The sequence below is a fragment of the Ranitomeya imitator genome, chromosome 2, assembly GCF_032444005.1.
Source record: "Ranitomeya imitator isolate aRanImi1 chromosome 2, aRanImi1.pri, whole genome shotgun sequence".
NCBI classification, from domain to species: Eukaryota; Metazoa; Chordata; class Amphibia; order Anura; family Dendrobatidae; genus Ranitomeya; species Ranitomeya imitator.
In genome coordinates, this window is record NC_091283.1 from 836,424,061 (window position 1) to 836,437,021 (window position 12,961).

The window sequence follows — 12,961 nt, forward strand, 5'->3', positions numbered from 1 at the left end:
AGTACTGTAATGTGTCGACTGCCCATTTTATGGCCAAGCACTCCTTTTCAACGACTGAGTAGTTCTTTTCAGACGAGGACAGCTTCCTACTCAGATAGAGAACAGGATGCTCCTCTCCATGTAGTTCTTGGGAAAGGACTGCTCCCACCCCAACATCTGAGGCATCTGTCTGAAGAATAAACTCTTTCTTGAAGTTTGGGGCCATCAGAACGGGTTGCTTACATAAAGCCTCTTTCATTTCTTGGAAGGCTGAATCTGTTTCTTCGGACCACTTAACCATTACTGATTTTGTCCCTTTTAGCAGGTCAGTCAGAGGCGCCGCCATTGTGGCGAAGTTTGGGATGAACCTCCTGTAATATCCCACGATTCCCAGGAAGGCTTTAACTTGCTTCTTGGAAACTGGTTTTGGCCATGTTTGAATTGCCTCCACTTTACTGATTTGGGGTTTTATTTCTCCATGACCCACTATGTATCCAAGGTACTTAGCTTCTTCTTTACCCAATGCACACTTCTTCGGGTTTATTGTAAATCCGGCCTCTCTTATAGCATCAAACACCGCTTGGACTTTCTCCAGATGACTCTCCCAGTCCGGGCTAAAGATGACGATATCATCTAGGTACGCAGCAGCGTATGCCTTGTGGGGTGCAAGGACTCTATCCATAGCCCTTTGGAAGGTGGCTGGAGCTCCCTGTAGGCCAAATGGCATCCGGACATACTGGAAGCACCCATCTGGTGTAGAAAACGCCGTCTTCTCCTTGGCTTCCTGTGCCATGGGGATCTGCCAATACCCCTTCGTCAAATCCAAGGTGGTTATGTACCTGGCGGGCCCAAGCCTTTCGATGAGCTCATCAACGCGGGGCATGGGATATGCGTCGAACTTAGAGACCTCATTCAACTTCCTATAGTCGTTGCAAAATCTCCACTCCCCATCAGGTTTTGGGACCAGGACAATTGGGCTCGACCAACCGCTCTTGGATTCCTCAATGACTCCAAGCCTCAACATACGCTCCACTTCCTTGGAGATAACTTCTCGACGAGCCTCAGGAATACGATAAGGTTTCACATTCACCCGCACATGTGGCTCTGTTAGGACCTCGTGCTCTATGACCTTCGTGTATCCTGGCAATTCTGAAAACAGGTCCCTGTTTTTCTGGAGTAACTCCCGGCACTGCTGTTTCTGGGTCTTTGATAGCGTCTCTGCTATAGTAACCGCTCCAACCTCACCTTCTGGGTTGCTTAACAATGACGGAGTTACTGTCGGCTCTCTATCTTGCCATGGCTTGATGAGGTTGACATGGTAAACTTGGAATGGTTTCCGTCTTCCTGGTTGATGAATTTTATAATTTACCTCACCAAGTTTCTCGACAACCTCATATGGCCCTTGCCATTTGGCCAAGAACTTGCTTTCCACCGTTGGAACTAACACAAGAACTCGGTCTCCCGGATTGAACTGCCTCACTCTTGCAGACCGGTTGTAGACCCTGGCTTGAGCTTCTTGTGCTTGGAGAAGGTGTTCTTTCACGATCGGCATCACCTTTGCAATCCTCTGCTGCATCAGGGCCACATGCTCAATGACGCTTCTGTGGGGCGTGACTTCGGCCTCCCAGGTTTCCTTGGCTATATCCAGGAGTCCTCGTGGATGTCGGCCATATAGAAGCTCAAACGGTGAGAACCCTGTGGAGGCCTGTGGAACTTCACGAATGGAAAACATCAGATAGGGTAAGAGACAATCCCAGTCTCTACCGTCTTTCTCTATAGCTTTTCTCAGCATGCTCTTTAGTGTCTTGTTAAACCTCTCAACAAGGCCATCTGACTGGGGATGGTACACCGAGGTCCTCAACTGGGAGATCTTCAGGGCTTTGCACAACTCCCTCATCACCTTGCTCATGAAAGGTGTACCCTGGTCAGTCAGGATCTCCTTTGGCAGACCTGTCCGGGAAAAGACATGGACCAACTCGCGGGCTATGCTTTTTGAGGAAGAATTTCTCAAGGGAATTGCCTCAGGATAGCGTGTGGCATAGTCCAGGATGACTAATATATACTGATGGCCCCGAGCTGATTTAACTAAGGGACCGACCAAGTCCATGGCAATTCTCTCGAACGGTACCTCAATAATGGGCAGTGGCACAAGGGGGTTCCGGAAATGAGGAGTGGGAGCAGTTAACTGACATGTAGGGCAGGATCTGCAATAGTTCACTATTTCCCGGTGACACCCAGGCCAATAGAACCTCTGCACAACCCGTTCCTGCGTTTTTTCCACCCCCAGGTGTCCACCCAAGATGTGTGAATGGGCCATGTCCAACACTTTCCGTCTATACGGACCCGGCACTATCAACTGCTCCACCAACTCCTCCCTTATTTTCGTGACCCGGTACAACAACTCCCCCCTCAACAGAAAATGGGGAAATCTTGTGTCTGCCCCCGGCTCCTGTACCACCCCGTCAATAACTGTGACATTATTAAAGGCTTCCCTCAGAGTGGGGTCCCTATGTTGGGCAGTCCCAAAATTTTCACCGGTAACTTCTAACTCCAAAATGTCAGATGTAGGGGATACTTCCTCCTCATCCCCAACCAGAACACAAAAAGGAAAGCTGTCTGCCTCTGGGTGTGGCGATACCCTTCCAGGGTTCACTGGTTCCCTGCCAGGGAGCTCAGAACCTTTTCCCCACAAATCCCAAAACAAACAGAAATCCCGGCCAATAATTATAGGGTGCAACAAGTCCTGAACTACGCCGACTATGTGGGACTCAGTGCCACATGCCGTTTCAATGTCCACCCTGGCCATAGGGTAGTCCTTTGCATCACCATGTATGCACCGCACTCCGACCTTCTTTCCTGGGAGCAGGTGGAGAGGAAAAGTGGCCCTCACCAGGGTCACTAGGCTCCCCGAGTCTAACAGTGCCGTTACTGCTCGCCCGTTCACCTTTACGGGACACGCTTGAGGTCCCTCGTTAGATGGAGAGTTCACACTACAGGCTGGATACGCATAGTATGAACAACGGCGTCCCATGCTGCAGTCCATCTGCTCAGTGGTTTGGGAACAACGGGCAGCTATATGTCCTGGCTTGTGGCACCTCCAACAAATAATATCACCCGTGGGGACCTTGGGCACCACCTCCCCCGCCCTTTGTGACCTTGGACGCACCACCCCTTTTTGGGACTCAGCTGCCTTCTGGGACCCCCAGTACGGCATGGGCTGCCTCCCGAAGGAGCCTTCCAACCCTTAGTATCTCTCAACCAGTCCGATCAGCTCGTCGGCATTCTGGGGATCACCCTGGGCAACCCAAGACTGTATAGGCCTCGGGAGGGAATGGACAAACCGATCCATCATCACCCGTTCTACCATCTGTGCAGGCGCAGAGGATTCTGGCTGCAGCCATTTCTGGACCAGGTGCAACAGATCAAACATTTGGGAACGAGGTGGTTTGTCCCGGTGATAGCCCCAGGAGTGAACTCGCTGTGCCCTGACAGTCAGTGTCACCCCCAAACGTGCGAGAATCTCGGCTTTCAATTTGTGATACTCTTTGGCATCCTGCAAGGTCAAATCATAGTACGCCTTCTGGGGTTCTCCTGTCAGGTATGGCGCAAGTACCTCTGCCCACTGCTCTGGCGGAAGTTTTTCCCTCTCAGCGACCCTCTCAAACACCGTCAGGAAGGCCTCAACATCATCCCCGGGAGTCATTTTCTGCAATGCGCGTCTTACCGTCTTTCGGACGTGGGTGTCATCAGCCAAACCTGGGGTTGGGGCGCTCGCCTTGCCCTGGATGGCGGTTGCCAGAAGCTGCATCTGCTGCTGGCTCTGTTGTACCTGCTGCATCAACAGCCTGTTGGTCTCTTGCTGCCTTTGCTCCTGCTGGACCAAGTGTTTCAGCAAGTCCTCCATTTTCTCCGGCAATGCTTGCTGGCTTGCAACAGCCTTGATCCAGGACATTCAAAAAATAAACTCACTTCTCCGCTGGGAACGCTGCTCGCATGTCTACCACCAATTGTAGGGGTTCCACTCACTCAGCTGCGACGGCTGACACTCAGGAGGCAGGTTCCTTTAAAGTTCACTGGGTTTATTGCTCCATAAACCATATGACAAAACAACAGAAAGCAAATAGCCTTTGGGTCAGGCAAAGAAAAACAAGGGTCCAGTTCATCCGGCTCAGTCCTGAAGCCGTAACACACTCAGGAGGGTCTCACCTCCACACATATCTCCCTGTGTTAAGCATTAGGCTTTCTTTTATATGTCCAACCACACCCAGAACCCATCACATGACCAGACATGTGGTTGTGACATCACCACAGGTCCCGAAACACATATAGGTAGCTATGGTTACATCACAGTAGCAAGCCATCTATAAGGGACATATCTCCCATCGATTAGACACCCTTTAGCCACGCTACAATATATATATATATATATATATATATATATCTCATTTACTAGCATTAGTCAGAGTGCAATGCAATGTTTTCTCGTATGGCACTAGTCCAATTTATATGCTAATGCGGCACCCCTGGTGAAAATTGCTGTTGTGAACAGTTAAGTAAGTTGGAAATGAAATGATCTGCAAAATACCTAAAGTTAAAAAGGACATATTTTGTTTGTATTTTAGGCAAAAGTATAGATACATATTGTCATCTTTTACATTTTAAAAATTACAAAAAGGAAAATGGGCAGATACAAAATTTGGGCACCTTTGGAGATTTATGTGCTCAGATAACTTAGTGTAAGCTTTCAGACCTTAGTCTGTTAGCATTATGGCTTGTTCACCATCATTGATAGGAAAGGCCAAGTGATGCAAATTTCCAGCTTTATTAAAACCCAGCCTCATTCAACCTTGTACCAAAAAACAGCAGCCATGGGTTCTTCTAAGCAGGTGCCTAACAGTCTGAAAATGAAAATGGTGGAGGCCACAAAGCAAGAGAAGGCTATAAGAAGATAGCAAAGCGCTTTCAAGTTGCCCTTTCCGCAGTTTGAAATGTAATTAAGGAATGGCAGTTACCAGGAACAGTGGAGGTCAAGATAAGGTCTGGAAGACCAAGCAAAATTTCAGTGAGAACTGCTGGTAAGATTGCTGGAGGCAAATCAGAACCCCTGTTATGGACCTGGTGGTTAGGAGCACCCGGAACGACCTGATGGGTAAACTCACACAGGACAAGCTCTGGGAAGTGGGAGCTCTGCTGACCACAACCCCTAATCCTATCACACAACTAGAAATAGCCGTGGAGCGTACCTAACACTACCTAGACGCCTCTTCACAGCCTAAGAGCTAACTAGCCCTAGAGATAGAAAATAAAGCCTACCTTGCCTCATAGAAATTCCCCAAAGGAAAAGGCAACCCCCCACATATATTGACTGTGAGTAAAGATGAAAGTCACAAACACAGAAATGAAACAGGTTTCAGCAAAGGGAGGCCAGACTTACTAAACAGACTGAGGATAGGAAAGGTATCTTTGCGGTCAGCACAAAAAACTACAAAAAAGACCACGCAGAGTGTGCAAAAAGACCTCCGCACCGACTCACAGTGCGGAGGTGCCACTCTGCATCCCAGAGCTTCCAGCTAGCAAGGCAAAATCATGATAGCAAGCTGGACAAGGAAACAATGAACAAATAATAACTAGTAGGGACTTAGCTTCTGATGGAGTAGACAGGTCACCAGAAAGATCCAAGAGCGAACTGAACCAGTACAAGAACATTGACAGCTGGCATGGAGTAACGATCTGAGTGGAGTTAAATAGAGCAGCCAGCCTAAGACTAAACTAGGTCACCTGTGGAAGGAACCTCAGAACCAGCAGCTCCACTCACAGCCACCAGAGGGAGTCCATGGACAGAACTCGCCGAAGTACCATTCATGACCACAGGAGGGAGTTCGATAACAGAATTCACAACAGTACCCCCCCTTGAGGAGGGGTCACCGAACCCTCACCAGAACCCCCAGGCCGATCAGGATGAGCCAAATGAAAGGCACGAACCAGATCGGCAGCATGAACATCAGAGGCAACAACCCAGGAATTATCTTCCTGACCATAACCCTTCCACTTGACCAGGTACTGGAGTTTCCGTCTCGAAATACGAGAATCTAAAATCTTCTCCACCACATACTCCAACTCCCCCTCGACCAACACCGGGGCAGGAGGGTCAACGGAGGGAACCATAGGCGCCACGAATCTCCGCAATAACGACCTATGGAACACATTATGGATGGCAAAAGAAGCTGGAAGGGCCAAACGAAATGACACAGGATTGAGAACTTCAGAAATCTTATACGGACCAATGAAACGAGGCTTAAACTTAGGAGAGGAAACCTTCATAGGAACATAACGAGACGACAACCAAACCAAATCCCCAACACGAAGTCGGGGACGAACACAGCGCTGGCGGTTAGCGAAACGTTGAGCCTTCTCCTGGGACAATGTCAAATTGTCCACCACATGAGTCCAAATCTGCTGCAACCTGTCCACCACAGTATCCACACCAGGACAGTCCGAAGGCTCAACCTGCCCTGAAGAGAAACGAGGATGGAAACCGGAATTACAGAAAAAAGGCGAAACCAAAGTAGCTGAGCTGGCCCGATTATTAAGGGCGAACTCAGCCAAAGGCAAGAAGGACACCCAATCATCCTGATCAGCAGAAACAAAGCATCTCAGATATGTTTCCAAAGTCTGATTAGTTCGTTCGGTTTGGCCATTTGTCTGAGGATGGAAAGCCGAAGAAAAAGACAAATCAATGCCCATCTTAGCACAAAAGGACCACCAAAACCTTGAAACAAACTGGGAACCTCTGTCCGAGACGATGTTCTCTGGAATGCCATGCAAACGAACCACATGCTGGAAAAACAATGGCACCAAATCAGAGGAGGAAGGCAATTTAGACAAGGGTACCAAATGGACCATCTTAGAGAAGCGATCACAAACCACCCAAATGACCGACATCCTTTGAGAGACAGGGAGATCTGAAATAAAATCCATGGAAATATGCGTCCAGGGCCTCTTCGGGACCGGCAAGGGCAAAAGCAACCCACTGGCACGAGAACAGCAGGGCTTAGCCCGAGCACAAGTCCCACAGGACTGCACAAAAGAACGCACATCCCGTGACAAAGAAGGCCACCAAAAGGATCTAGCCACCAAATCTCTGGTACCAAAGATTCCAGGATGACCAGCCAACACCGAACAATGAACCTCAGAGATAACTCTACTAGTCCATCTATCAGGGACAAACAGTTTCTCCACTGGACAACGGTCAGGTCTATCAGCCTGAAACTTCTGCAGCACCCGCCGCAAATCAGGGGAGATGGCAGACAAAATTACCCCCTCTTTGAGAATACCCGCCGGCTCAGGAACACCCGGAGAGTCAGGCACAAAACTCCTTGACAGGGCATCAGCCTTCACATTCTTAGAGCCCGGAAGGTACGAAACCACAAAATCAAAATGGGAGACAAACAGCGATCATCAAGCCTGTCTAGGATTCAACCGTTTGGCAGACTCGAGATAAGTCAGATTCTTGTGATCCGTCAAGACCACCACGCGATGCTTGGCTCCTTCAAGCCAATGTCGCCACTCCTCGAATGCCCACTTCATGGCCAACAACTCTCGATTGCCAACATCATAATTGCGCTCAGCAGGCGAGAATTTTCTAGAAAAGAAGGCACATGGTTTCATCAACGAGCCATCAGAACTTCTTTGCGACAAAACAGCCCCTGCTCCAATCTCAGAAGCATCAACCTCGACCTGAAACGGGAGCGAAACATCTGGCTGGCACAACACAGGGGCAGAAGAAAAAAGACGCTTCAACTCCTGAAAAGCCTCTACAGCCGCAGAGGACCAATTGACCACATCAGCACCTTTCTTGGTCAAATCAGTCAACGGTTTAGCAACACTAGAAAGATTAGCAATAAAGCGACGGTAAAAATTAGCAAAGCCCAGGAACTTCTGCAGGCTCTTCACAGATGTCGGCTGAGTCCAATCATAAATGGCCTGAACTTTAACAGGGTCCATCTCGATAGTAGAAGGGGAAAAAATGAAACCCAAAAATGAAACCTTCTGAACTCCAAAGAGACATTTTGACCCCTTCACAAACAAGGAATTCGCACGAAGGACCTGGAACACCATTCTGACCTGCTTCACATGAGACTCCCAATCATCCGAAAAGACCAAAATATCATCCAAATATACAATCATGAATCTATACAGGTACTTTCGGAAGATGTCATGCATAAAGGACTGAAACACAGATGGAGCATTAGAAAGCCCGAATGGCATAACCAGGTACTCAAAATGGCCCTCGGGCGTATTAAATGCTGTTTTCCATTCGTCGCCCTGTTTAATTCGCACAAGATTATACGCCCCTCGAAGATCTATCTTGGTGAACCAACTAGCCCCCTTAATCCGAGCAAACAAATCAGACAGCAGCGGCAAAGGGTACTGAAATTTGACTGTGATCTTATTAAGAAGGCGGTAATCAATACAAGGTCTCAAAGAACCATCCTTCTTGGCCACAAAAAAGAACCCTGCTCCCAACGTTGATGACGACGGGCGAATATGACCTTTCTCCAAGGATTCCTTTATATAACTCCGCATAGCGGCGTGCTCTGGTACAGATAAATTAAACAGTCGGCCCTTAGGAAACTTACTACCAGGAATCAAATTAATAGCACAATCGCAGTCCCTATGAGGAGGTAGGGCACTGGATTTGGGCGCATCAAATACAGTGGGGCAAAAAAGTATTTAGTCAGTCAGCAATAGTGCAAGTTCCACCACTTAAAAAGATGAGAGGCGTCTGTAATTTACATCATAGGTAGACCTCAACTATGGGAGACAAACTGAGAAAAAAAATTCCAGAAAATCACATTGTCTGTTTTTTTAACATTTTATTTGCATATTATGGTGGAAAATAAGTATTTGGTCAGAAACAAAATTTCATCTCAATACTTTGTAATATATCCTTTGTTGGCAATGACAGAGGTCAAACGTTTTCTGTAAGTCTTCACAAGGTTGCCACACACTGTTGTTAGTATGTTGGCCCATTCCTCCATGCAGATCTCCTCTAGAGCAGTGATGTTTTTGGCTTTTCGCTTGGCAACACGGACTTTCAACTCCCTCCAAAGGTTTTCTATAGGGTTGAGATCTGGAGACTGGCTAGGCCACTCCAGGACCTTGAAATGCTTCTTACGAAGCCACTCCTTCGTTGTCCTGGCGGTGTGCTTTGGATCATTGTCATGTTGAAAGACCCAGCCACGTTTCATCTTCAATGCCCTTGCTGATGGAAGGAGGTTTGCACTCAAAATCTCACGATACATGGCCCCATTCATTCTTTCATGTACCCGGATCAGTTGTCCTGGCCCCTTTGCAGAGAAACAACCCCAAAGCATGATGTTTCCACCACCATGCTTTACAGTAGGTATGGTGCTTGATGGATGCAACTCAGTATTCGTTTTCCTCCAAACACGACAAGTTGTGTTTCTACCAAACAGTTCCAGTTTGGTTTCATCAGACCATAGGACATTCTCCAAAAACTCCTCTGGATCATCCAAATGCTCTCTAGCAAACTTCAGATGGGCCCGGACATGTACTGGCTTAAGCAGTAGGACACGTCTGGCACTGCAGGATCTGAGTCCATGGTGGCGTAGTGTGTTACTTATGGTAGGCCTTGTTACATTGGTCCCAGCTCTCTGCAGTTCATTCACTAGGTCCCCCCGCATGGTTCTGGGATTTTTGCTCACCGTTCTTGTGATCATTCTGACCCCACGGGGTGGGATTTTGCGTGGAGCCCCAGATCGAGGGAGATTATCAGTGGCCTTGTATGTCTTCCATTTTCTAATTATTGCTCCCACTGTTGATTTCTTCACTCCAAGCTGGTTGGCTATTGCAGATTCAGTCTTCCCAGCCTGGTGCAGGGCTACAATTTTATTTCTGGTGTCCTTTGACAGCTCTTTGGTCTTCACCATAGTGGAGTTTGGAGTCAGACTGTTTGAGGGTGTGCACAGGTGTCTTTTTATACTGATAACAAGTTTAAACAGGTGCCATTACTACAGGTAATGAGTGGAGGAAAGAGGAGACTCTTAAAGAAGAAGTTACAGGTCTGTGAGAGCCAGAAATCTTGATTGTTTGTTTCTGACCAAATACTTATTTTCCACCATAATATGCAAATAAAATGTTAAAAAAAAAACCAATGTGATTTTCTGGATTTTTTTTTCTCAGTTTGTCTCCCATAGTTGAGGTCTACCTATGATGTAAATTACAGACGCCTCTCATCTTTTTAAGTGGTGGAACTTGCACTATTGCTGACTGACTAAATACTTTTTTGCCCCACTGTACATCCTGGTAATCTGACAAAAACTCAGGGACTTCAGAAGGAGTGGAAGGTGAAATTGACAGCAATGGAACATCACCATGTACCCCCTGACAACCCCAGCCGGACACAGACATAGATTTCCAATCCAATTCTGGATTATGAACCTGTAACCATGGCAACCCCAAAACGACCACATCATGCAGATTATGCAACACCAAAAAGCGAATATCCTCCTGATGTGCAGGAGCCATGCACATGGTCAATTGAGTCCAGTACTGAGGCTTATTCTTGGCCAAAGGCGTAGCATCAATTCCTCTCAATGGAATAGGATACTGCAAGGGCTCCAAGAAAAAACCACAGCGCCTGGCAAACTCCAAGTCCATCAAATTCAGGGCAGCGCCTGAATCCACAAATGCCATAACAGAATAGGATGACAAAGAGCAAATCAGAGTAACGGACAAAAGAAATTTAGACTGTATCATACCAATGGTGGCAGACCTAGCGAACCGCTTAGTGCGCTTAGGACAATCGGAGATAGCGTGAGTGGAATCACCACAGTAAAAACACAGCCCATTCCGACGTCTGTGTTCTTGCCGTTCAGCTCTGGTCAAAGTCCTATCACATTGCATAGGCTCAGGCCTATGCTCAGAGAATACCGCCAAATGGTGCACAGCTTTGCGCTCACGCAAGCGCCGATCGATCTGAATGGCCAAGGACATAGACTCATTCAGACCAGCAGGCGTGGGAAATCCCACCATGACATCCTTAAGGGCTTCAGAAAGACCCTTTCTGAAAATTGCCGCCAGGGCACACTCATTCCACTGAGTAAGCACAGACCACTTTCTAAACTTCTGACAATACACCTCCGCTTCATCCTGACCCTGACACAAAGCCAGCAAGATTTTCTCTGCCTGATCCACTGAATTCGGTTCATCATAAAGCAATCCAAGTGCCAGAAAAAACGCATCTACATCACGCAATGCAGGATCTCCTGGCGCAAGGGAAAATGCCCAGTCTTGAGGGTCACCACGCAACAAAGAAATAATGAATTTTACTTGTTGAACGGGGTCACCAGAGGAGCGGGGTTTCAAAGCTAGAAACAGTTTACAATTATTTTTGAAATTCAGGAACTTAGATCTATCCCCAGAAAACAAATCAGGAATTGGAATTCTAGGCTCTAACATCGGATTCTGAACCACAAAATCTTGAATGTTTTGTACCCTTGCAGTGAGATGATCCACACAAGAGGACAGACCTTGAATGTCCATATCTACACCTGTGTCCTGAACCACCCAGAGGTTAAGGGGAAAGGAAAGACAAAACACACTGCAGAGAAAAAAAAATGGTCTCAGAACTTCTCTTATCCCTCTATTGAGATGCATTAATACTTTGGGCCAGCTGTACTGTTATGGACCTGGTGGTTAGGAGCACCCGGAACGACCTGATGGGTAAACTCACACAGGACAAGCTCTGGGAAGTGGGAGCTCTGCTGACCGCAACCCCTAATCCTATCACACAACTAGAAATAGCCGTGGAGTGTACCTAACACTACCTAGACGCCTCTTCACAGCCTAAGAGCTAACTAGCCCTAGAGATAGAAAATAAAGCCTACCTTGCCTCAGAGAAATTCCCCAAAGGAAAAGGCAACCCCCCACATATATTGACTGTGAGTAAAGATGAAAGTCACAAACACAGAAATGAAACAGGTTTCAGCAAAGGGAGGCCAGACTTACTAAACAGACTGAGGATAGGAAAGGTATCTTTGCGGTCAGCACAAAAAACTACAAAAAGACCACGCAGAGTGTGCAAAAAGACCTCCGCACCGACTCACGGTGCGGAGGTGCCACTCTGCATCCCAGAGCTTCCAGCTAGCAAGGCAAAATCATGATAGCAAGCTGGACAAGGAAACAATGAACAAATAATAACTAGCAGGGACTTAGCTTCTGCTGGAGTAGACAGGTCACCAGAAAGATCCAAGAGCGAACTGAACCAGTACAAGAACATTGACAGCTGGCATGGAGTAACGATCAGAGTGGAGTTAAATAGAGCAGCCAGCCTAAGACTAAACTAGGTCACCTGTGGAAGGAACCTCAGAACCAGCAGCTCCACTCACAGCCACCAGAGGGAGTCCATGGACAGAACTCGCCGAAGTACCATTCATGACCACAGGAGGGAGTTCGATAACAGAATTCACAACAAACCCCCACTTTACTGCAAAAGACCTTCAGAAAGACTTTGCAGACTCTGGAGTTGTGATACATTGTTCTACTGTTAAAAGACACCTACACAAATATGGCCGTCATGGCAGAGTCATCAGAAGAAAACCTCTTCTGCGTCCTCACCATAAAATTCAGCATTCAGAAGTATGCAAAAGAACATCTAAACAACTCTTATACATTTTGGAAACACACGGCGCGCAGATCCCCGAGTACTGTGATTAGGGTGGGCACTCACTCTCAACTTCTTAAAGGAGCAAGGCACACCGTCCTAAAGTGTCTGAAGCCAATAGCTGGAGGACACGTATTATTTAACACACCTTCACCTACATGGTGGTGCTCTGCAATGGTGTTAGTCTGTACCTAAAAACGCTTGTAAGTTCTCAGGTCCCTGTCCACTAATCCCGGTGTTATATGTCTGTTCCTAACAGCCTTGCCAGTATTTGCCTTGTCAGTCTGTATTATG

General features: G+C 47.3%; 1 protein-coding gene across 1 annotated transcript in view; it reads right to left on the minus strand.

Annotated features, from left to right (window-relative positions):
* Window positions 1-12,961, minus strand: part of LOC138666863 (zinc finger protein 420-like) — a 54,213-nt gene that overhangs the window by 34,243 nt on the left and 7,009 nt on the right. The window lies entirely within an intron of this gene.